The 24,903-nt window shown below is 37.1% G+C and overlaps 1 pseudogene; it reads left to right on the top strand.

Annotated features, from left to right (window-relative positions):
- The first annotated feature begins 9,532 nt into the window (after positions 1-9,532).
- On the top strand, positions 9,533-23,909 carry LOC144581303 (RPA-related protein RADX pseudogene; annotated as a pseudogene).
- Positions 23,910-24,903: the final 994 nt, after the last annotated feature.

The raw sequence follows: 24,903 nt of genomic DNA, 5'->3' as shown, positions 1-24,903 counted from the left end.
TATCTTAGTGGAAAGGGGTAACCAGTGTAAGAGGGAAGATATTGGGGGGTATGCACTTTCCAGACAGATGGCACAGTCCATGCAAAGGCCTTGGGATAGGGCTATGTCAGGGGTCTTGAAGGAACAGCGAGGAGGTCCCTTGGCTTGAGCTGAGTAAAGAGTGGGAGAGAATGAGGAGGGATGGAGGAAGGGTTGGGCAGGGCCTGTGGGCCTGGGGAGGTGGGAAAAGTTAAGCAGTTTATCTTTCAATTTAAGTGTTATTGGCCATCAAGAAGTAGGAAATAAACAGTCCAATTTGAGTTTCTGGGATTTTTTTTCCTTGTGATGGACTCTCACTGTCACCCAGGTGGTAGTGCAGTGGCATAATCTTGGCACACTGTCACCTCTGCCTCCCAGACTGAAGTGACTCTCGGGGCTCAGCCCTGGTATTAGAAGCACCGGCCACCATGCCTAGCTAATTTTTGTAAATGTAGTAGGGACCGGGTTTCACCATAATGTTCAGGCTGTCCTGGAACTCCAGACCTCTAGTGTATCAACCTGCCTCAGCCTCCAATTGATGTCTTAATAAAAAGATATTTGTCGGGGTTTGTGGCTCACGCCTGTAATCCCGGCAATTTGGAAGGCTGAGGCAGCAGGATCGCTTGAACCTGAAAGGCAGAGGTTGCAGTGAGCCAAGATTCTGCCACTGAACTTGAACCTGGGCGATGAGAGTAAAACTCTGTCTGAAAAATAAATAAATAAATAGAACTGGGCATGGTGGCAGGCACCTGTAGTCACAGCTACTCAGGAGGCTGAAGCAGTAAAATCACTTGAACTTGGAAAGTGGAGGTTTCAGTTGGCTGAAATCACCCACTGCACTCCTGCCTGGGTGACAGAGCAAGATTCTGTCTCAAAAAAAAAACAAAAAGCAAAACAAAAGCAAACACTTCTGGGCTCATGTGATCCTCCTACCTCAGCCTGCAAAATTGTTGGGATTATAAACATGGGCCACCATGACCAGCCTGGGTCAAGATCTTAATGGAAGGGGTAACCAGTGTGAGAAGGAAGGTATTTCATGGTAAGCACTTTCCAGACAGAGAACACAGCCCATGCAAAGGCCCTGGGGCAGAAGTGTTTGTGGCGTGTTGGAGGAACAGCAAGGAGGTCACTGTGGCTTGAGCAGAGTGAGGAGTGAGATAGAGGGAGCAAGGAAGGATGACAGGTTGGGCAGGGCCTGCAGGCCTTGGGGAGGTGGTGGAAATTAAGCAGTTTATCTTTTAATGTAGGTTTGATGGGAAATCAGGAAGCAGGGAAGAAATTGTCCAATTTGAGTTTTGGGTTCTTTTTTATTTTTATTTTTGTGAGACAGAATCTCACTCTGGCACCCAGGAGGGAGTGCAGTGGTGTGATCTAGGCTCACTGCAACCTTCCACCTCCCTGATTGAAGTGACCCATTGGGCTCAGCCTCCTTAGTAGCTGGTATTACAGGCACTGGCCATCATCCTCGGCTAATTTTTGGAATTGTAGTAGAGACAAGGTTTTGCCATAATGGCCAGGCTGGTCTGGAATTTCTGACCTCTAGTGGATCAACCTGTCAAAACCCATCGGTCCACTGTATTCAAATCCATTTTATAAGCAAGGACACACAAAGACTCAAAACAAAGCTTTGCTTGAAGACTTACCAATCAAATGGAGAGAAAAAAACAACAACAGGAGTTGTAACTTTTGTCTCTGACAAAATAGACTTTAATAGTAACAAAGACTGAAAGAAACAAAGGAGGACATTATATAATGGTAAAAGAATCAATACAACAATAGGAGTCAATGATCATAAATTTACATGCACCCAATATAGGAACACACAGATACATAAGACAAGTTCTCAATGACTTAAAAAGAGACTTGGACTCCTGCACAATAATAGTGGGAGACTTTGACACCACATTGTTGATATTTGATGGATCAAAGAGATAGAAAATTAAGAGGGACATTTATGATTCGATCTCAGACCTGCAACAAGTAAATTCAATGAATATCTATAGAATTCTTTACTCTAGGTGCACAGAACATACATTTTTCTCAGTATCACATTACACCTGTTTTGAAAGTGATGACATAATTGGAAGTAAATCATTCTTCAGCATTTTCAAAGCATTTCACAGACTTAAATGAAATATTGGTTGGCTGTTTGTTATTTTCTTCCCTTTTTCCTTCCTGTCTCCACTGATAAGTACAATTATCAGCATAAAAAGGGTTTTTAATACCTATTTTTAGATTGCATTCCAGCCTGGGAAATAGAGCAAGACTACTGTTCTCTCTTCCCCTTTCTCTTTCTCTTTTTTTCTTAAAAAAAAAAAAAAAGAATGGAGTTACGGTATTGGCTGAGTGAAGAAAGAAAAAAGGAAATTGGTATCAAAATCCTATGAAGATTTTTGTGGATATGGACAAAATAGGTCTATAATTTCTATGGAAAGGCAAATAGAATACCTAAAGTAAATTTGATAAAAGGATAAAGGAGAAATCTAATTTCAAGACTGGAACACCTACAATAATACAAACTGTGGCTGGGCACGGTGGCTGATGCCTCTAATCCCAGCACTTTGGGAGGCCAAGGGGGGTGGATCACAAAGTGATGATATCCAGACCATCCTGGCCTACATTCTGAAACCACATCTCTACCCCCAAAACAAAAAATACAAAGAAATTAGCTGGATGTGGTGGTGCATGCCTATAGTTCCAGTTACTGAGGAAGGAGAATCACTTGAACCAGGGAGTCAGAAGATGCAGTGAGCTAAGATCATGACACTGCACTCCAGCCCAGTGATAGAGTGAGACTCTGTCTCAAAAAAAAAAAAGACTCTGTAGTATTTCTGGAGGGATATATACATACATTGATGGAATTAAATGAGAACCTGGAAATGTCCTCACACAAAGACTGGCCACTGATTTTTTGACAAAGGTCCAAAAGCAATTCAATGGTGGAAGGTTGGTCTTCAACAAATGGTGCTGGAATAATCAGACATCCATGGGTTAAAAAAAGTGAATCTTGACCAAAGTCTCCCATCTTACACAAAAATAAACTCAAAATGGATCACGGACTTAAATGTAAAAATGTAAAAGAATACAACTTCTAGAAAAAAAAAAAAACCTCAGAGAGATTATTTTTTAAATCTAGTGCAAAGCAAAGAATTCCCAGACTTGATACTAAAAGAAAATATTAGATCCCACAAATAAGGGGTTGGAGGAAAATGAGGATGGTTAATGCATACAAAAATATAGTTCCACTGCACTCCAGACTGGATGACACAGCAAGACCCTGTCTCAAAAAAAAATGAATAAGATCTGGAATTTGATAGCACAACACAGTGAATGTAGTCTATAATAATTTAGTTGTATATTTAAAAATAACTAAAGAGCATAATTGGATTATTTGTAACACAAAGGATACATGCTTGAGGTGATGACACCACATTTACCCTCATGGGATTGTTATGCCTTGTATGTCTGCATCAAAACAGCTTATGTACCACATAAATATATACACCTGCTATTTATTCACAATTCAAAATTAAAATATATATAAATAAATTGGGCTTCATCAAATTAAAAACTGAAGAACTTTGCTCTGTGAAGAGGATAAAAATCAAGGTCTAGACTAGAATATATTTGCAATATTTGACAAAATATTCCATTTCAAATGCACGATGATGGCTATAATAATTAAAAAGGAAAAATAACAAGTGACAAGAATGTGGGAAAGTGGAACTCATACATTGCCAGTAGGAATGTAAAATAATGCAACTCTTGTCATACAGTTTGGCAGTCCCTCAAAAAGTTAAACATAGACTTGTTGTATGAGCCAGAAATTTTACATTTAAGTATCTACAAAACAGATTTGAAAACATATGTCCACACAAAATCATATACACAAATATTCATAGCAGCTTTATTGATAATAGCCAAAAGTGGAAACAACCCAAATGTCCATCAGCTGATGAATGGATAAACATAATGTGGTGTATCCATGCAATGAAATATTATTCAGTCATAAAAAGGAATGAAGTATACTACAACATGGATGAACTTTAAAATTATTATGCTAAGTGAAAGAAGGTAAGTACAATGTGTACTTTCATTTATATGAAATGTTCAGAATAGGAAGATCCACAGTGACAGAAATTGGATTAGGAGTTGCCAGTGGCCAGTTGAAATTGGAAATGGCTGCTAATTTGTATAGGGTTTCTTTATAGGATAATAAAATGTTCTATAATTAGATTGTGGTGATGGTTGCACAAGTCTTTAAATATACCACAAACAACTTAATTTTCCATTTTAAATAGGTCCATTGTATGGTCTGTGAATTCTATTTTAATGAGGCTGTTATATATTTAAAAAAAAAAAAACCAACAAAGACATCTTTAGATAATTAGCCTATTTCCAACCAACTTTCAGTCCAGTTCTGTTTCAGGTATAGCAACACAGGGTAGATGCTAGAGTTCAGATTTCCAAAATATCATCAAAATTTAGCCACACATTTTAACAAACAAAATTCTGAAAGAAATAATATAAGCACTGAAGCATGCTGGACACATCATGACAAATGAGGATGATAAGTGAGTATAAGAAGGGCTAAGTTAATCTGTAGAATCCCAGTTTACTGGCAATACCACTTTCTCTAATAGTCAGAGAAAAGAAATACCTGATAAACTTAAAACAGCAAATCTACATTCTAAAATCCAAGTCTCTTACAGATATATAATATTAAGACTCAGAAGAAAAGCTAACATGTCTAGGTCTTTATTAAAAATAGAAGTAAGATTTAGATGGAAGAAAGGAAGGGGGAACAACTTCAATCATCCATTTATAGTATGTTTGATAGGTGCTCAGGTCAAGCAATAAAGGGAACCAATATAAATATTCGCTTGTGTTACTGAAGGGCAAAAGGAGTCTGTGGTACCACTTTATTTTTTTTTTTTTTTTTTTTTATTTTTATTTTTATTTTTTTATTGCATTTTAGGTTTTGGGGTACATGAGCAGAGCATTCAATACAGTTGCATAGGTACACACAGGGCAGTGTGTTTTGTTTGCTTTCTCCCCTTCATCCACATTTGGTATTTCTCCCCTGGCAATCCCTCCCCACCTCCCCCTCCCACTGGCCCTCCCCTTTTCCCCCTATAGACCCCAGTGTTTAGTACTCCCCTCTCTGTGTCCATGTGTTCTCATTTTTCATCACCCGCCTATGAGTGAGAATATGCGGTGTTTCATTTTCTGTTCTTGTGTCAGTTTGCTGAGAATTATGTTCTCCAGATTCATCCATGTCCCTACAAACGACACGAACTCATCATTTCTGATTGCTGCATAATATTCCATGGTGTATATGTGCCACATTTTCCCATAGACTGGATTGGGAAAATGTGGTACCACTTTAATGGTAAGTCTGTGTTAAAAACTTCTGTGTGCTTCAAATATATCAATCAAACATCATTCGACATCTAATAGAAAGATAACATGGAAATAACCTTGATTTCGATGAGCTATGATAAGCTATACAGATCGATCCTTGTATTATAAGCCATACAGATCACTCCTTGTATATAGATTCAATTGAGTTAATAAAATCATCAAGTGCAGCCTTGAAAGGGAAAGATGTTGGAAAAGGGCAGCTCTGCACTGGAGGTTGTAGTGCTCTGGTTTTCAGGAAGCCACCCTCAGGCCCTCTCTTGTTACCATGGTGATGTTTGGAGAGCTTACCTAAATACTCTTTGAGATAGCAGCAAACTCTCCACATCCTTTTAGCACCAACTAGTTATGCCATTTCTTTTTCTCCCTCCCCAACAATTCCACCCACACTCTCATAATCTTATGAATTTGATGAACCTACATGTGTACCTCCAATGTCCAAGGCTGGAGAATGATGCTAATTTGCCTACCCAGGCCAATGAATAAAAGGATTGTTAAGTAAATATGAGGTTAGGAAAAACAAGGTTCTTCAAACAAACAAAAAAATGATATATTTGGAAGATAATGCAGGATCTGCACTACCTAATGTCATGCAAAGCCTTTTCTTAAGGCTTGGCTAATAGTTCTTATGCTCTGCCACTTATCACACTATTATCTTGTTCATACTCATCCCCCTTTCTAGCCCAAGTTTCTTCATTTATAATAAGAGATAGTTGAGCTGTAGAAGTTTCTTTAAAACATTTTGGCCAAACCCATAATAAGAAATACATTTTATATCACAACCCAGTATACACGTATACATACATCAAATCTAACACAAACATTTTACAAAGCAATTCTTACCTTTAATATATGTGATGCACTCTCAAAGTTTCTGTGCTATTTTGACATATTTTAATTGCTGTTTGTGACTTAATAAGTTGACTTCACAGCCTCATTAATGTTTCACAGCTTACAGTTTGAAGATCACTGAACTAATAGTCATCTAAGGCTCTCTATAGTTCTAGCATTCTATGATATGCATTTATCTTCTTTTTAGAATAATGGTAACAATAGCTAATAATTATTGAGCTCTTACTATGTGCCAGGCATTGTTTTAAGCACTTTGCCCATATGAACTAACTTAATTATTCAACAACTATGACTACTTTTTTGGTTGCATTTTAAAAATGAGATAAATCAATGTGACTTATAGCTGCACCAAATTTAGTGGACTACCAAAATACATTTCATAACCTATTTAAGGTGTTTTGAATATATTTTAATATTTCCATTTTATAAAATTTTGTCTTGTCTACCCTTATCATTTTAAACCCTGGAAGGTACTAGAATAAACCTGTCAGATCTGAGAAGAGAAAAAGATCAATAATCTTAATAATACTTATTACTGGCTTTGAAGTTCATATCCTTTCTTTTCTATTATTGTGAAATTGATCCTAAAACAGGCTCTTAGTAATGCCAAATCAGAGAGCATTCATACTTTCATAGGTGTGACTGCTACTCAAGTAGACAATATAATTCTTGGGGAGATGGGCACTATCAGTAGGTTGTCAGTAGAACAATACAAGTCTCCAAATATGTGCCCACAGTCACCATACATCTTTGTTAGTAGTAGTGTAAAACTAAACATTAGTGCTATTTCTTCCCAATGCCAGTAATTATCCAAATACTAAGCACCACTGCCAATATTCATCTTTCATAAATTAGCTGGAAGGACCCAGAATGTGATGAGACAATACTATTATTCATAAATTTCACTGAGCATATATAGTTTAGGGGCGGTTGATGGAATAGGATTGAAAGATTTCAAACATGTTCTCTTTGGATAAACAACAGAGATAGCTGACATTTAATGACCCATATAATAAATGCAACACCAATCCATAATTTCATTTATTTATTCCACAATACTATTGAGTATCTACTATATGCTAGATACTGATTTGCCACTGGAGATTCAGCAGCGAACATAAAGTACCTACACTAAGGAAACTTATTTCATGTTTGGTAAGCTTGGATTTTTGTATATTGCATTTGTTTATGGAGATCCACACTTGTATATTTCCTTTGGTAAAGAGACACTGGGAATAGTATGTTTTACTTATTTAAACTATTTGAGTGTCTTTTATGCATAGCAGTAATGAAGGAACTACAGGAAGCAAAAAAAGAGCAAATCAATTTCTGCTTTTGAAGAGTTTAAGATCTAGTTAATGCAGATCATAATCAGATGTTCCAACTTGGAGCACCTTCACCCCCCAGGGTACATTTGGCAATGTCTGGAGATATTTCTGGTTGTCACAACTGAAGGGGGAGGTACTAAAGGCATCTAATGGGTAGAGGCCAGAGATGCTGCTAAATATTCTACAGTGCACAAGACAACCCATGGCAAAAAGCTTTCGGGCCCAAAGAATCAAGAGTGCCCATGTTAAGAAACTGAGTTGTGCATACATACATTAAACTTGTTTTTAACTGCAAGTATTAGATGATAAATATCAAATGAGTGATACAGAGAAGAGAAAGATTATTCTAGACTGAATTGGTTAGGGAGGCATCATGAAGGAAATGGGGTTCAAGCTGAAGTGTCATGTCACTCCTTCACTCATAACAGAAGAAACCCTGTTACCTCTCTGATGTCACCTCTTACCACTCTCCCTCTTGCCCCTCCACAGCTGATTGGCTTTTGCATTTCCTCAAAAATATCAAGTATGCTTCTATCTCATGGAATTTGTTCTTGTTTTCTCTGATTCAAGTGCCATTCCCCCAGAAATCCATATAGCTTACTCTCTTACTTCCTGTACATCTCTGTTCTGTTCAATCTCTTACTAGAGAGCCTTTCTGTAATCATAGTTTTTACAAAACATTAATTCCTGTTTCTTCCACTTTCTTTCCCTTTACTATGCTTTTCCGTCTCCCTAGCAAGGCTATACCTGGCCCATACCAGACACTAAAGAATTCTGTATAGAATGAGTAAATTAGTTAAATATATTATTAACAGCAGGATTCTTTAGCCCAAGCAATGAGAAGAAACTTGAGGGTAGGACCCTGACTACAGTTATCCCTAGTGGCCTAAAACAGTGCCTACTTCATATAGAGACTTCATAAATAGTGAATAAAGAATGATAAACTAGAGAGCCAAAGGAAATTAATATAAACAAAATTAGCTCACAACTGTCTTTAAAAGTATTCTGAGAACAGTTACTTCCTTCTGTGTATACTGGTACATCGAAGTACATCTGATAAATATTTTCTTAGTTTTAACTATTCTTACCTGCTTTTTCACTTTTCATTAATTCCCGATATATGCCTTACATTAAGCTAAGTTTCTGAAATATTTATATTAAAATTATGTGCATTTTAAGAAGTCTAAAGGCAGCCCTTTACAATCCAATTCTAGTTCTCTATTTTCATTTGCACTTAAACACTACTTCACACAGCCTACACTCAGGGAACCACTACAGATAATTATGCTAATGCTAGTCACAATAGCAGCTAATGTTTATTGCAAGCTTTGTGCCAGGAACCAACCTGGAGGCTGTGCATACATTATCTGGTTTTGTTCATACTGCAGGAAACCCATGTTACTACATTAATGTATATTAACCAACTCTAAATTACTTTCTGTTCCCGGCGCAAAGCCCAAACCCCAAACTCCTGAGCACTGACTCTGCACCCCGATTCTTGCCACTTTCTCTTATTCCTTGCCTCTAGGCATCCTCCTTTCCAGGGGAGCCACAAGTGCGTCTTCCCGTCTCTTTTTGAGAACCGTGACAACCACCGATTCCCCCTCCCCTTCCCCGTCCTCCCTCCCCAAGATGGCAACCCTGCCAGCACAAGGTCAGACGACCTGCTAGGTAATTTGCGCATGTGACTGCCTAGTAACAGTGTCTCGAGTCCTAAGTGCACCGAACCAGAGGCGGGGTGTGAGAGCTGGTGCGCGCACCCGTAACGTCTTTGCAGCTTCGCTACGGGGCTGAGCTTTGCCTGTCAGCAGGCAGAGTAGCTATTGGCGTCAAAGTGCGCGGTTTTATTTCCCTCTGCTTTGAACGAGGCAAACTAGCTTTTGGTAGTGAAGCAGGTACGCAGTTATCCAACAATGTCTGGTGAGTCAGGACAGCCTGAAGCTGATCCCTCCCATGCAGGGATAGGTTGGCCGAACCCTGAGAGAATTTGGGCTGGGGTCCCGGGAGGGGTGATCTGAAGAGCTGGTGCCCAAGGGTGCATGTCCTGGATTCAAAAGGTTCTTGAACAGATTATAGGCTCACCTCTCCAGTGTGTCACCCCCTCGGAGGTGGTGCCTGTCACTGTGCTGGCCGTCCAAAGGTACCTGTTAGAGGATGAGCCATGTGACACAGTGCCCAAGCCTCCCCTTTATTGCTATGATGTGACTATCTCAGACGAGGTGTACCAGGAGAAGTGCTGTCTGGACCTCAGCTTGAACTGTCTCGTATATCAAAATATTCTTAAAGTTGGCATACAAATGAGAATTTCCAGAGTCTCATGTCTTTACAATGAGATAAGGATAGGCCAGAGGAACCTGTGCTTAGGTAATGTCCACTGTGGGGAGACCTCAGGCGCTATTTCTTTAGAAACTCCCTTCAGAAATAGAGCACATGAGGAGAAAGCAGAGAGGCTTTTAAGAGGCGGGAAGAGTCATTACTTGGCGATGTGGAATAACGAAGATCCGTATGGAGGTACCTGGTTAACAGACAAGCAACCTGAGGAACTCAACTTTAGCGGTAAGTGTTTGGAACGAATGGCAGAGGGTTATTTTAAAATAGTTTTCAGGAGCTTGCTTGAATGGGAAAAAAATGAAAATGCTTTCATATTGTTAATTGCAAGCCAGGAGTGACAGGTCGACAAGTTTTCTTGAATGACCCAAGGATGCTTAATGAAATTTGCACAGCCCGTGGTTTTTGTTGTTTTTTTCCTTGTTTCTTTGATTGCAAAAGTAGCCAATTCAGGAAGTGTCTGACTACATCTTAAAATTCAGTCTGGCATACGTACCGATGTGGGAGTCAGTATACCTTATACGTTCTTTACATGTTTAATTGTGGTGGAATTAATCTTCGTTTTATTCCCAATCCAGTTGTGGAATTAGTATGTTGTGACGGTTGAAGAGCTTATAGATTTTAATTTAGTGTAAGGGTTGTAAAAATTTGCGGTTTTGCATGTTTTAATCTTCATTCGAAAAGGATGTTCCAGAATGTATTCATTTGTACTTTACATTGATTGAAACGCTGTGTAAGAATTATGTAAATATCACGTTTTAAATGTGTGGTTTTATGGGATGGCTTGGCATTCTCATTTTCTTGTTTCTTATTACTCACCACAGACAGTACTGATCTAAGAAGTTCAATTTTTCTGTCTCAGAAGTAGGAAGTTAACCTGAAAACACTAGCTTGTCATCAGCAACTGCTTGTCGATTAAATTTCTTCTCTAAGAAATGAAATTAAGGGGAATGATAGTACTGTATGCACGAACACGTTTGAAATGGGGAAAGAAATAAAATGCAAAAAATAAAATAAGTACTGGAAGAAGAAAGATTATAATTTTCTGCATTACTGCTTTTCAGTCCTTTTTAAAATGTTGTCACAATACTAAGTCATATGTAATCTTGCTGTAACATGTAAGAGCAACAAACTTGAAAGTAAAAGGATAACTTAGCTCAAAAAACATGATGCAATTATAGTCACATTCAGTTAAAGATGTTATAGCAATGTGTAGGCAAGGATGTCTTAAATAACTAAATTTTAAAAACAAGATAACTATTTCTGGGATTTAAAAAGATGGGATGATTTTTATCTCAAGTGTGAAATAAGGCAGTAGTGCATTATTACTCTAAATGTTGATTACTTTAATTTTTAGAATTGAATATGTAAATGACAAATTTGTGTCCTAAAGAAGAGTTGAGGGGGTTAATACTTTGTGTTTATTTTGTCATACTATCTATTCATTAAAACTATATTTATATTACAAAAGGTAATGTCTGTGTGCCAAAATAAAACCCAATCTGTTTATTTAAAACACATTATGTTAGAAATATACGACCCAAGGGTAGTAAAATGTTAGTGATAAAGTCTAGGAAGTGATCATATTGATGTTCACCATAAAATTTGTTCAATTTTGCTGTATATTTCAAATCATCAATAATAAAATATTAGGGAGAAGTGAAAGACCTGTTTTGCCTTCTCTGGTGCCTTCACTTTTCCTCTAAAAATCCCAAACTGTCAGTAGTTTGGTGTATGTCTTTGAAGAATACAAAAGGAAGTAATGTCTCATTGTGTGATTTGCTATTTCCACTAAACACATCTCAGGTATATTTCCTGAACTTCTGTACATACCATAGCATGGGTGTGTCATAATTTCTGTAATCATGCCCATGGGAATAGGTAATTTGTAATTTTAGGCACTTATTTGTTTATTAGTATTAAATACAAGCGTTGTATTTACAAGCATCATTAGAATGTACACATATTTTTATTTACTATGTTCCAGTATTGCTGTTGAATGGCTTCCTTTAGTGAAATTGCTGCCTTAAAAGGTATTAGTATCATTTTTTTAAATGTTGTGGATATAGACAAATCATCTCCTGAAAAGGCTGTACAAATTCACATTCACCAGCATATGTATGAGAATGCCCATTTCTCCATATCTTACTATTTTAAAATATATCTTTTGTCATTTTTCTAATTAATTTATAGAATTTCTTTGCTAAGGGGTATTACAACTTTGTCTACAAATTGTTTTCGTGCAATCTATTCTTTTTCTCTTAACTTTGTTCGTGGTACACATTTGTGTTTTGAAACTCTTCACTAAGGTTTACCTTGTACACAGTAAAAACAAAATTTTAAAAATACAGCTTGATAAAATTTTATATACATATACACCTGTGTAACCACCACCCCCTTCCCTTCAAGATATAGAATATTTCTATATCTTGTTACCCCAAAAGTCTCCCTCATGTCTCCTCGTCACTACCCTATCTGAAAGCTAACACATATTGTGACCTCAAAGATAGCTTTAAAATGTAGAAGTTAGCCTGTGTGACAACCTTCTGCCTAAATCTCTCAGGTGGCTCGCTATTGCATTTAGGCAGCAATTCAAACTCTACCGGGGTCTCCAAGGCTGTTCATCAGAGTATGGTGAACTTTCTGAAAAGAGACAAACAGTAAATCTTTTTGTATTTTGAAGACATATAATGTCTGCCACAACCGTTCGCTTTTGCCATTGTATATAGAAAGCAGCCTTAAGCAGTATGTAAATAAATGGGTCTGGCTGTGTTGCAATAGAACTTTATTTACAAAGCAAGCAACAAGCAGGATTTGGCTTATAGGCTATATAGTTTGCAGACACCCTGCCCTACAGAATCTTTTACTCACCTCTCTAATCTCTAAGCCCTCTCCTCCACCATTATGTTCTGGGAACCAGCCTTCTTTTTGATCCTCAAACCACCAGTCTTTTTCCTGCACCTGCTTTCTCCTCTTTCTGAAAAGTTTCTTTCTATCCTCCCGTTTCAGCTCAAATTAAAACATATTAAAAGTGCCTTTTTAAATAAATATTTCCTCCCCCACTTATTATATTACCCTGCAAATGCTCTTCATATAATCATAGCATTCTGAAATTATTTTATTTAGCTGTTTTATTTTCCCCCCTACCTTTTTATAAGATCCATGACTTTTTTTTTTTGGCCTTTGGGCCATATCTTATAGCTTGAACAATGTCTGGCACATAGTAGGCACTCAGTATTTGTTGAACAAAGGAATGAATGAAATAAATTAATGGTTTTACTAATATTGAGCCACTTTTGAATTCCCACTTGGTCATGATTATTTTTACATCTGTTTACTTAAATTAATTTGGTCTATAGGTTTGGTTTTTGTTTTTGTTGATTTTTGCTAGGGGAGTATTTTTTGAATGAATTGTTTATATTGGTAGAATGAGTTGGAAAGCTTGCCCGTCTTCCTATGCTTACAGACATTATATGTTCATTAAAGGTTTAGTAAAATTCCCCTCTAAAACTACCTGAACCTCGTGTCTTGGGCCAGGATTGGGGGTTAAGCGAGACGACTCTTGCAATTGCTTTTAGAGAAAATGATTAAACTAATAATGCTTTTTCAAGAATCCACTTTTGAGAGTAGGTAATTTGCTAGGGAATCTCATTTCACCTAGATCTCAAAGTTGTACGTAGTAATCTACATTTTTTTTACCTATCTTGTCAATTATGACTCCTTTCACAATCCTGTTGTTTGTGTGTTCACCTTTTCTAATGATCAGCCTTACCAGAACATTATTTGTTGTATTGTTGGTTTTTTTAAAGACACTTGGTTTTTGCTAATAACAAAGTATATAGTGAGGAGATGTTTTCTACTTAATTTATGCTATCATCTTTAATTTCTTCCATATACTTCCTGTGCTTATACTTTTCTTGTACTACTTTCTTGAGTTGAATGCTTGGTGCATATATTTCCTTGTTTGTTTCCTCCAAAAACATTTAAAATTTTGAAATTTCCCATGGAAATTGCTTAGGCCGCATCTCCCAGGTTTGGAAGTACAGAGATTTTATTGTTACTCATTATTGATATTTTCTTATTTTATCTTATTCTATTCTTGTATTTTTGCATTATTGAATTATTGTAGTCATTTTTGAAATAACTACACTTCAGCCCAATTATCTTCTTTAGTGTTTTCCATCTTTCAAATCCATTAAAAAAAAGACAGAAGTGATTTAAACAACCGTGTTGGAAACTAGCTGTTGAGATAACTTAATGTGCATCAATTCATTTTGTTTATATACTTTCATTACCTTCCTGTATTCTGTTTAGCTTTTTGGGGTCTAAATTTCACTGATATTTTCAAACTTCGGGGGTCTTTGCTGCCATTTCAAGTGAGAATTTTACTGAGATGGTAATATCTTTAAACCTCTCTCTTATTTTTTTTTTGGCATGTAATTGGCATTTCCTTTTTATTTTCTCCCTTCCTTCCTTTAATTCTCAATCTCTCTCTCCGTCTCTCTTTCTCTGTCTCTCTCATCTCTGTCTCTCTTTCCTTCTTTCTTTCTTTCCTCCTGACAGAGACTCATTTGTTTTCCAGGGTGGATTGCTGGCACAGATCTTGGCTCACAGCAGCCTTCACCTCCCTGGTTCTCCAGCAATGATTCTCCTGCTTCAGCCACCTGAGTAGCTGGGATTACAGGCATACACCACCACACCAGCTAATTTTGCATTTTTAGTAAAGATGGGGTTTTGCCACGTTGACCAGGCTGGCCTCAAACTCCCGACCTTAGGTGATTCACCCACCTAAGCCTCTCAAAGTGCTGGGATTACAGGTGTGGGTTATTATGCCTGACTTGTTTTCAATTCTTTAATCTCTGAACATTTAGAAAAAGCTTATTAGGCTTAAAGTTTGTTATTATACCGGGTTTTTAAAAATATAATTCGCATATTACAGAGTCTTGTTTTTAATCAATTTTATTTGCTCATTTATCTGAGAGAAATATTGACTTCCATCTATGATGATAGTTTTATCTCTCCTTACATTTCTAAAAGGGTTTGCTTTAGATGTTACTATAACATGTACAGTTTTATAACTGATTAGTGTATTACTGGTGAGTTTCACACTTATGAAATTTGCCTTTGTCACTTTTGCCTTGAATTTCATTTTTCCTAATAGTAATGTTTTCCACTTCAGCAGTCTTTTTTGGTAGCATTTTAGGACAATGATTCTCAAACATGAGAAGGCATGCATATCACCTCAAGAGTGCCAGTCAGAAAAATAACTTAAATGCTTCCTAACTCTAATAATTCACAAATAACATCAAGAAACACTGCAAAGAATGAATGAGGCAAAAATGAGCAATTGGAATTGGAGACAAATAAGCATTCAAGTACTGACAGGTTCTAATTATACTTACAAAAATGAGAGAAAAAATTAAGCAGAAAAAAAAATTTGGAAAAGTTTGCTAATATAAAGAATATGCCAAAACTTAAGTAAATCATTAAGGCAGTATGTTTGAAATGTTGAACCAAAAAAATAAAACAAAGCCAAGAAAATAAAAGAAAGGTATTTAAAGATATTACTGTATCAGTAAAATTCTCACTTGAAATGACAGAGAAGACCACAAAAAGCTAATCAGAACACATGAAGGTCATGAAAGTATATAATCAAAATGAGTTGATGCACAATAAATTATCACAACAGTTTTCAACATTATTGTTTAAATTGATTTTGCCTTTTTTAAAAAATGGATTTGAAAGATGGAAAACACTAACAAAAGGCCATTCAACTGGAGTGTAATTATTTCAAAAATGACTACTATAATCCAATAATGCAAAAATACAAAAATAAAACAAGATAAAATACAGATTGCTCAGCACCATTCGCAGTGCATGGTTTATTAGATCTGGGGTAGGGCCGTAGAATTTACATTTCTAACATGTTCACTGGTGTTAATGATGCTGCTGGTACAGAGACCACACTTGGAGAACCACTGGAAAGGCGGTTGCAGTGGCTCATGCCTGTAATTTTAGCATTTTGGGAGACCCAAGCAGGCAGATTGCTTGAGTTCAGAGTCCATGTTGAGACGAGCCTAGGTCCAGACCAGCCCAGATGAGCCAAGGTAACATGACAAAACTCTGGCTTTAATAAAAATACCATAGTCCAGGCGTGGTGATTTGTGCCTGTAATCCAGCTACTTGGTGGGAGGGTGGTGAAGGGGGGAGCCTGAGTCTGGGAGGTTGAGGCTGCAGTGAGCCTTGATCATGCCAATGCACTGCAGCCTGAGCCAACAGAGTGAGACCCTGTCTCAAAAAATTTAAAAAAAAGAGAGAACCACTGACCTTAGTGCATGCTTGTCCATCCCTTTATTTCCATTTTGTTTTAGGGTTGTTTCTTTTAAAAAGTATATAGCTAAGACCCTGCCTTTTGAGCAAAACCAATTATTTTTTTAAATATCAATTTAATTTATCTATATTTAATGTGAATAATGATGTTTGTACCTGTTCTTGAAATTCTTTTTTATGTATAAAATATACCATCTTATGTGTTTCTTTTACTTTTGCAGGATTAAAATATTATTTTTATTCTAGTAGTTTGGAAGTTATACAATATATTTGTATTCTCCTAGACTCCTAGTGGTTACTCAATGTATTTGAAAAAAATTATGGGTATATAGTAGGTGTATATATTTATGGAGTACATGTATTAATATTTTAACAAAATTATTTAAACTTATGTGTTTTTTTCAGTCTCCAGAATTATTCTGAATATATAACATACTCCGAATGAACAAAATAAGACATTTAGGATTCCATTTGATCATGACACAGTTGTCTTTGAGCATACTGCTATATTAAATTTGAAGTATTGTATTTAGGATTTTTGCCATTATAACTGATTTTCATTTATAGTTTTCCTTCCTGTATTATTTCTGTTGGAATTTTTCAAGATTATTCTAAGTTTATAAAGTGAAGTGGTACAATTTCTATGCTTTATTGGGCTCTGGGACAATTTATAGCTCAGGGAAAGAGCTATTCTTTGACATTTGTTAGAATTTTCTTGTAAAACCACGTGAACCTGCTCCCAGTTTTGGAAGCCATCATTAGTGAACTTTTTTCTTTCTTTATTTATTTTTAAATTTTTTATTGGATTTTAGGTTTTGGGGTACATGAGCAGAGCATGTAAGACAGTTGTGTAGAAACACACATGGCAGTGTGTTTTTCTTTCCTTCTCCCCTTCACCCACGTTTGGCATTTCTCCCCCTCCCACTGGCCCTCCCCTTTTCCCCCCAATAGACGCCAGTGTTTAGTACTCCCCTTTCTGTGTCCATGTGTTCTCATTTTTCATCACCCGCCTATGAGTGAGAATATGCGGTGTTTCATTTTCTGTTCTTGTGTCAGTTTGCTGAGGATGACGTTCTCCAGATTCATCCATGTCCCTACAAACGACACAAACTCATCATTTCTGATTGCTGCATAATATTCCATGGTGTATATGTGCCACATTTTTCCAATCCAGTCTATTATCAATGGGCATTTGGGTTGATTCCAGGTCTTTGCTATTGTAAACAGTGCTGCAATGAACATTCGTGTACATGTGTCCTTATAGTAGAACGATTTATAGTCATTTGGATATATACCCAGTAATGGGATTGCTGGGTCAAATGGAATTTCTATTTCTAAGGCCTTGAGGAATCGCCACACTGTTTTCCACAATGGTTGAACTAATTTACACTCCCACCAACAGTGTAAAAGTGTTCCTTTTTCTCCACGTCCTCTCCAGCATCTGTTGTCTCCAGATTTTTTAATGATCGCCATTCTAACTGGCGTGAGATGGTATCTCAATGTGGTTTCGATTTGCATCTCTCTGATGACCAGTGACGATGAGCATTTTTTCATATGACTGTTCGCCTCATATATGTCTTCTTTCGTAAAGTGTCTGTTCATATCCTTTGCCCACTTTTGAATGGGCTTGTTTGTTTTTTTCCTGTAAATCTGTTTGAGTTCTTTGTAAATTCTGGATATCAGCCCTTTGTCAGATGGGTAAACTGCAAAAATGTTTTCCCATTCTGTTGGTTGCCGATCCACTCTAGTGACTGTTTCTTTTGCCGTGCAGAAGCTGTGGAGTTTCATTAGGTCCCATTTGTGTATTTTGGCTTTTGTTGCCAATGCTTTTGGTGTTTTGTTCATGAAGTCCTTGCCTACTCCTATGTCCTGGATAGTTTTGCCTAGATTTCCTTCTAGGGTTTTTATCGTGCCAGGTCTTATGTTTAAGTCTTTAATCCATCTGGAGTTAATTTTAGTGTAAGGTGTCAGGAAGGGGTCCAGTTTCTACTTTCTGCACATGGCTAGCCAGTTTTTCCAACACCATTTGTTAAACAGGGAATCCTTTCCCCCTTGCTTGTTTTTGTCAGGTTTATCAAAGATTGTATAGTTGTAGATATGTTGTGTTTCCTCCTATGCCTCTGTTTTTTTCCATTGGTCTATATCTTTGTTTTGGTACCAGTACCATGCTGTTTTGATTACTGTAGCCTTGTAATATAGTTTGAAATCGGGTAGTGTGATGCCCCCCACTGTGTTCTTTTTGCTTAGAATTGACTTGGCTATGCGGGCTCTCTTTTGCTTCCATATGAAGTTCATGGTGGTTTTTTCCAGTTCTGTGAATAAAGTCAATGGTAGCCTGATGGGGATAGCGTTGATTCTGTAAATTACTTTGGGCAGTATAGCCATTTTCACGATGTTAATTCTTCCTAACCATGAACATGGAATGTTTCTCCATCTGTTTGTGTCCTCTCTGATTTCATTGAGCAGTGGTTTGTAGTTCTCCTTGAAGAGGTCCCTTACGTTCCTTGTGAGTTGTATTCCTAGGTATTTTATTCTTTTTGTAGCAATTGTGAATGGCAGTTCGTTCTTGATTTGGCTTTCTTTAAGTCTGTTATTGGTGTAGACGAATGCTTGTGATTTTTGCACATTGATTTTATATCCTGAGACTTTGCTGAAGTTGCTTATCAGTTTCAGGAGTTTTTGGGCTGAGGCGATGGGGTCTTCTAGGTATACTATCATGTCGTCTGCAAATAGAGACAATTTGGCTTCCTCCTTTCCTATTTGAATACCATTTATTTCTTTTTCTTGCCTGATTGCTCTGGCTAGAACTTCCAGAACTATATTGAATAGGAGTGGTGAGAGAGGGCATCCTTGTCTAGTGCCAGATTTCAAAGGGAATGCTTCCAATTTTTGCCCATTCAGTATGATATTGGCTGTTGGTTTGTCATAAATAGCTTTTATTACTTTGAGATACGTTCCATCGATACCGAGTTCATTGAGGATTTTTAGCATAAAGGGCTGTTGCATTTTGTCAAATGTCTTCTCTGCGTCAATTGAGATAATCATGTGGTTTTTGTTTTTGGTTCTGTTTCTGTGGTGAATTACGTTGATAGACTTGCGTATGTTGAACCAGCCTTGCATCCCTGGGATGAATCCTACTTGATCATGGTGAATAAGTTTTTTGATTTGCTGTTGCAATCGGCTTGCCAATATTTTATTGAAGATTTTTGCATCTATGTTCATCATGGATATTGGCCTGAAGTTTTCTTTTCTTGTTGGGTCTCTGCCGGGTTTTGGTATCAGAATGATGGTCTCATAAAATGATTTGGGAAGTATTCCCTCTTTTTGGATTGTTTGAAATAGTTTTAGAAGGAATGGTACCAGCTCCTCCTTGTGTGTCTGGTAGAATTCGGCTGTGAACCCGTCTGGACCTGGGCTTTTTTTGTGTGGTAGGCTCTTAATTGCTGCCTCGACTTCTGATCTTGTTATTGGTCTATTCATAGTTTCAGCTTCCTCCTGGTTTAGGCTTGGGAGGATGCAGGAGTCCAGGAATTTATCCATTTCTTCCAGGTTTACTAGTTTATGTGCATAGAGTTGTTTGTAATATTCTCTGATGATGGTTTGAATTTCTGTGGAATCTGTGGTGATTTCCCCTTTATCATTTTTTATTGCATCTATTTGGTTGTTCTCTCTTTTCTTTTTAATCAATCTGGTTAGTGGTCTGTCTATTTTGTTGATCTTTTCAAAAAACCAGCTTTTGGATTTATTGATTTTTTGAAGGGTTTTTCATGTCTCAATCTTCTTCAGTTCAGCTCTGATCTTAGTTATTTCTTGTCTTCTGCTGGGTTTTGAGTTTTTTTGATCTTGGTCCTCTAGCTCTTTCAATTTTGATGATAGGGTGTCAATTTTGGATCTCTCCATTCTCCTCATATGGGCACTTATTGCTATATACTTTCCTCTAGAGACTGGTTTACATGTGTCCCAGAGGTTCTGGCACGTTGTGTCTTCGTTCTCATTGGTTTCGAAGAACTTCTTTATTTCTGACTTCATTTCATTGTTTACCCAGTCAACATTCAAGAGCCAGTTGTTCAGTTTCCATGAAGCTGTGCGGTTCTGGGTTGGTTTCTGTATTCTGAGTTCTAACTTGATTGCACTATGGTCTGAGAGGCTGTTTGTTATGATTTCAGTTGTTTTGCATTTGTTGAGCAGTGCTTTACTTCCAATTATGTGGTCAATTTTTGAGTAGGGGTTTCTTGAAGCTACCAGTATTTCAGATGAAGAAACCGGATTTCTCATGATGTAATGTTCTATGAGATAGAAATTGTAGATCAGATATTTTACTCATGCATGCAATTGTTGACATTTCTGCTTTTCAGAAAAATAACGTGTTTCAAAAACTTAATGCAGATAATAAAACCACCAAGAAGTCACAAGAATTTACAAAATGCCTAATATAGTTGAAGAAAATGACGGAAACTTCTCAGGATCCGAAGTAAATAAAGGTAATAGTTGAGAGAAATATCAACCTAAGAGGCCAGTGCTCCATTCACATGCATCTGATCACAAAGATGTTAGATTCATGTGGGTTGTTCAGCTTCTGACAAGGCAAATGAGATAAACACAGATAAAGTGTCTGCAGGCATCCAGTCTGTGCTCTCTTCCACATGTGAGAATGAAACTATGAAGTATGTTGTACACAAGAAGATGAGCTACTAGCATGAAGCGTTAGATAAATTATATGGCACATAAAACTCAGATATGAGGTTTGTATTTAATATTTGTCCAATAAAATAAAATAATAAGAAATCAAAATAATGTGGAAAAAACTATGAGTTTGACAAATCATATTTGGAAAAGAGGCAAATGGAAAGTAAACTATTGGAAATGTAGTAAAACAACGTAAGGCACAGCATACAAATGGCATATTAAAATACACTGAATTGATGAGAGGACTAATTAATTAAATCTGAGCAGAATTAATGTAGTCATATAATTTATAGAAGAAAAATTACACAGGATAAAAATATATTTATTTTATATAAAAATTAGATGAGAAGAAATAAAAAATTTGTTTCCTAGGCCGCGTAAACAGGAAGGCAACATGCAAAGAATCGGTTACTATAAGTTTCCAAAAGTGAAAAAAAGTTTAGAGTGTAATGCATCAGAAAAGATAAACTAAGGAATACTTAAAAGAAATAACGGTTTTGGTTATTGTGAATACTGCATCAATAAACATAGGAGTGCAATTTTTTTAATTTTAGATGATTTCACTCTTGTTGCCCAGGCTGAAGCCCAGTGATGCAATCTCAGCTCACCACAACCTCCGCCTTCCACCTTCAAGGGATTCTTTTACCTCAGTCTCTCAAGTAGCTACACCTCTCTCATTTTGTGTTTTTAATAGAGAGAGACTTTCTTTATGTTAGTCAGGCTGGTTTTGAACTCCCTAACTGAGGTGATCCACCTGCCTCAGCCTCCCAAAGTGCTGAGATTACAGGCATGAGCAACCGCTCCTAGCCACCTTTTAACATACTTATTTTATTTCCTTTTGATATATAACCAGTGGATGCATATGGTAGTTCTATTTGTAACTTCTTGAAAAACCTCCACACTGTCTTTCCTAACAGTTGTACCAATTTAAATTCTTACCAACAGTTATAAGTGCCCATCTATAAATGAATGAAGAAAATGCTGCACACACACATGCACACACACACAGAAATAATGTTCATTAATAAAACAGAATAAACTGTCATTTATGTTGACATGGATGAACTTAGAGGACATTATGTTAAGTGAAATAAGCCAGTAACAGAAAGAAAAATACCACATGATGTCACTCAGATGTGGAATTTTAAAAAGTTGATCTCATAGAAGTAGAGAGTAGAATGGTGGTTACCGTTACTAGAGGCTAGAAAACGAAGGAATGAAGAAATGGGATTACCGTTACTAGAGGCTAGAAAGTGAAGGAATGAAGAAATGGGGAGAGGTTTGTCAAAGTTACAAAGTTACAGTTAGACAGGCAGAATAAATTCTGGTGTTCCATTACACAGTAGGGTAATTATAGCTAATTATAATGTACTGTTTATTTTAACACAGGTAGAAGAGAGGATTTTTAATTTTATTAGCAGAAAGCAATAATACATGATTAAAGGGAAAAATATAAAAATACCCTTTTTGGGTCATTGTGTGGTGTACTGAAACATCACACCTACTCCATAAATATGTACAATAATTATTTGTCAATTATAAATAAAATAGATCTTAAAGAAGGAATAGTGATTAAACCGAATGACACCAAAAAGAAGAAAAACACTTAAAAGCACTGAGACAGAAGACAGATAACCTACGAAGCTCAGGGCAAACTCTTACCTCTGTATCAAGTCAGAAAACATAAAAATTAATATCAATAAAATATTAACACTTTGGGAGGCCAAGGCGGGTGGATCACGAGGTCAAGAGATCGAGACCATCCTGGTCAACATGTTGAAACCCCGTCTCTACTAAAAATACAAAAATTAGCTGGGCATGGTGACACGTGCCTGTAATCCCAGCTACTCAGAAGGCTGAGGCAGGAGACTTGCCTGAACCCAGGAGGCGGAGGTTGCAGTGAGCTGAGATTGCACCATTGCACTCTAGCCTGGTAACAAGAGAGAAACTCCATCTTAAAAAAATTTTAAAATAAAAGCTTCTGGATAGCATAAAAATCTATTAACAGAATGAAAAGACAACCTATAAAATAAAAGAAAATGTGTGCGTTAAAACCTAAATAGATGTTTTTTCATAGAAGACAAAGAAATACTCAACATCACTAACCACCTGGAAAATGAAATCCAAAACCACATGTGATATTGCCTTGCCCCATTTAGAATGGCCTTCATCAAGAAGACAAAAAATAACACGTTTTGATGAGGATGTGGAGAAAAGGGGATACTGTTTGTGTGAATGTAAGTTTAGTACATTTTTAGACATTTCTTTCTTTATTTAAAACCCCCATGGAAAACTTTGCAGGTATCTCTAAACGAAAGCAAAACAAAAAACAAAAACCTAAAAATGAAATTCCATATAATCCACAAATTCCATTATTGAGTATATATTAAAAGCAAATAAAATCAGTAATTGAAGAGATAGTGGCACTCCCATGTTTATCACAGCTCTATTGAAAATAGACAAGATATGGAATCAGTCATTGTGCCCATCGGGGATAAATGTTTAGACCAAATGTGGTGTATACACACAGTGCAATACGATTCAACCTTAGAAAGAATGAAATCCGGCCTTGAGAGCTGACATCGGCCTCTAGTGTGATTGCTCAGCACTGGCTCCTGGCCTGGTCACCGACCCTACAACTGCGCAGTCCCTCCCTCAGGATGCCCTACCCTTGGCCTTCCAATCACTGTGGCTTTTGCAGTCCGTGAGGCTGCTGCTGCTGCTGCAGCCTTATCTTGGAATTGAAGATGTCTTATTCTGCTTTCAGGACAGAACCATGAACCCAACGGCAGCCGCAATGAGGCTCCCACTCTGCTGCTGGGCGTGACCTCTGAGCCTGCTGCATCTGCCACGACAGAGCCCACCCGCAGCACATCGCAGAGCTGCTCTTGTGAGCAGCGGCTGGGGAGGGACTGGGTCGGCCGGACATCTCTGGGCACTGGGTGAAGGAGAAACTGCAGCCGCCACATCCTGTCTTTCCCTGAGGATGTGCAGAATTACCATGAAATTATGACTTATCATCCTGTGTATTACTAATGGGAGAATTGGAGTCTAGAAAATGTTGTTAGCATTTTAGCCCACCAGTTCCCCGTAGCTATATTTGAGTAATGAAGTGCTCCTGAATGCATCTGCACAGATTCACTTGCCATGATAATTAGGTGAAAAGTAACATGTTTGGTTTCCCAGAACACAATAGTTATTCTGGAGCTTTTAAGCACCTTTATATGTTATTAGTTAATAATTTTAAGTCAGAATAACTTACCAAAGAAAAATTTGAATGATTGGAACAAGGACTCCACAGCATCTGCTTATTAGTCCAATTCTTCTTGTACCGTATAAATTGTTCCAGGGAGAAAAAGAGAGGACCTATGAAAAATCTGATGAGTCAGCCATGAGTTTCTATCTATTATCACTAAATGTTTCAACTTTGACTGGATTCAATAAAGGTTGTGTTGTTTTGAATCAGTTTTTTTTTAAGTTGAAAGAAACCAAGAAAGACAAGAATATAGACAGTTACATTAAAAACATAAGAACAACATATTGGCCCAGGCACATTGGCTCATGTCTGTAATCCTAGAACTTTGAGAGGCTGAAGTGTGTAAATCACGAGGTCAGGAGTTCAAGAACAGCCTGGGCCTACATAGTGAAACCCTGTCTCTATTAATAATACAAAAATTAGCCGGGCATGGTGGCACATGCCTGTAGTTATAGCTACTCGGGAGGCTGAGGCAGGAGAATCACACCACTGCACTGCAGCTGGGCAAGAGAGCGAAACTTCATACAAAATAATAATAATAATAACAATAATAATAATAACGTATTGGCTGAATGGTGGTAATTGAGAAAGCAATACTTGGGTTAGTTATCCACAAGTATTAAAAAAATTGCACAAACAGGGATTATTGTTCATACCTATGTAACATTTTACTAAATTCATGAT

This window comes from Callithrix jacchus, chromosome Y, assembly GCF_049354715.1.
Source record: "Callithrix jacchus isolate 240 chromosome Y, calJac240_pri, whole genome shotgun sequence".
NCBI lineage: Eukaryota > Metazoa > Chordata > Mammalia > Primates > Cebidae > Callithrix > Callithrix jacchus.
This window is presented reverse-complemented; position numbering and strand designations above follow the sequence as displayed.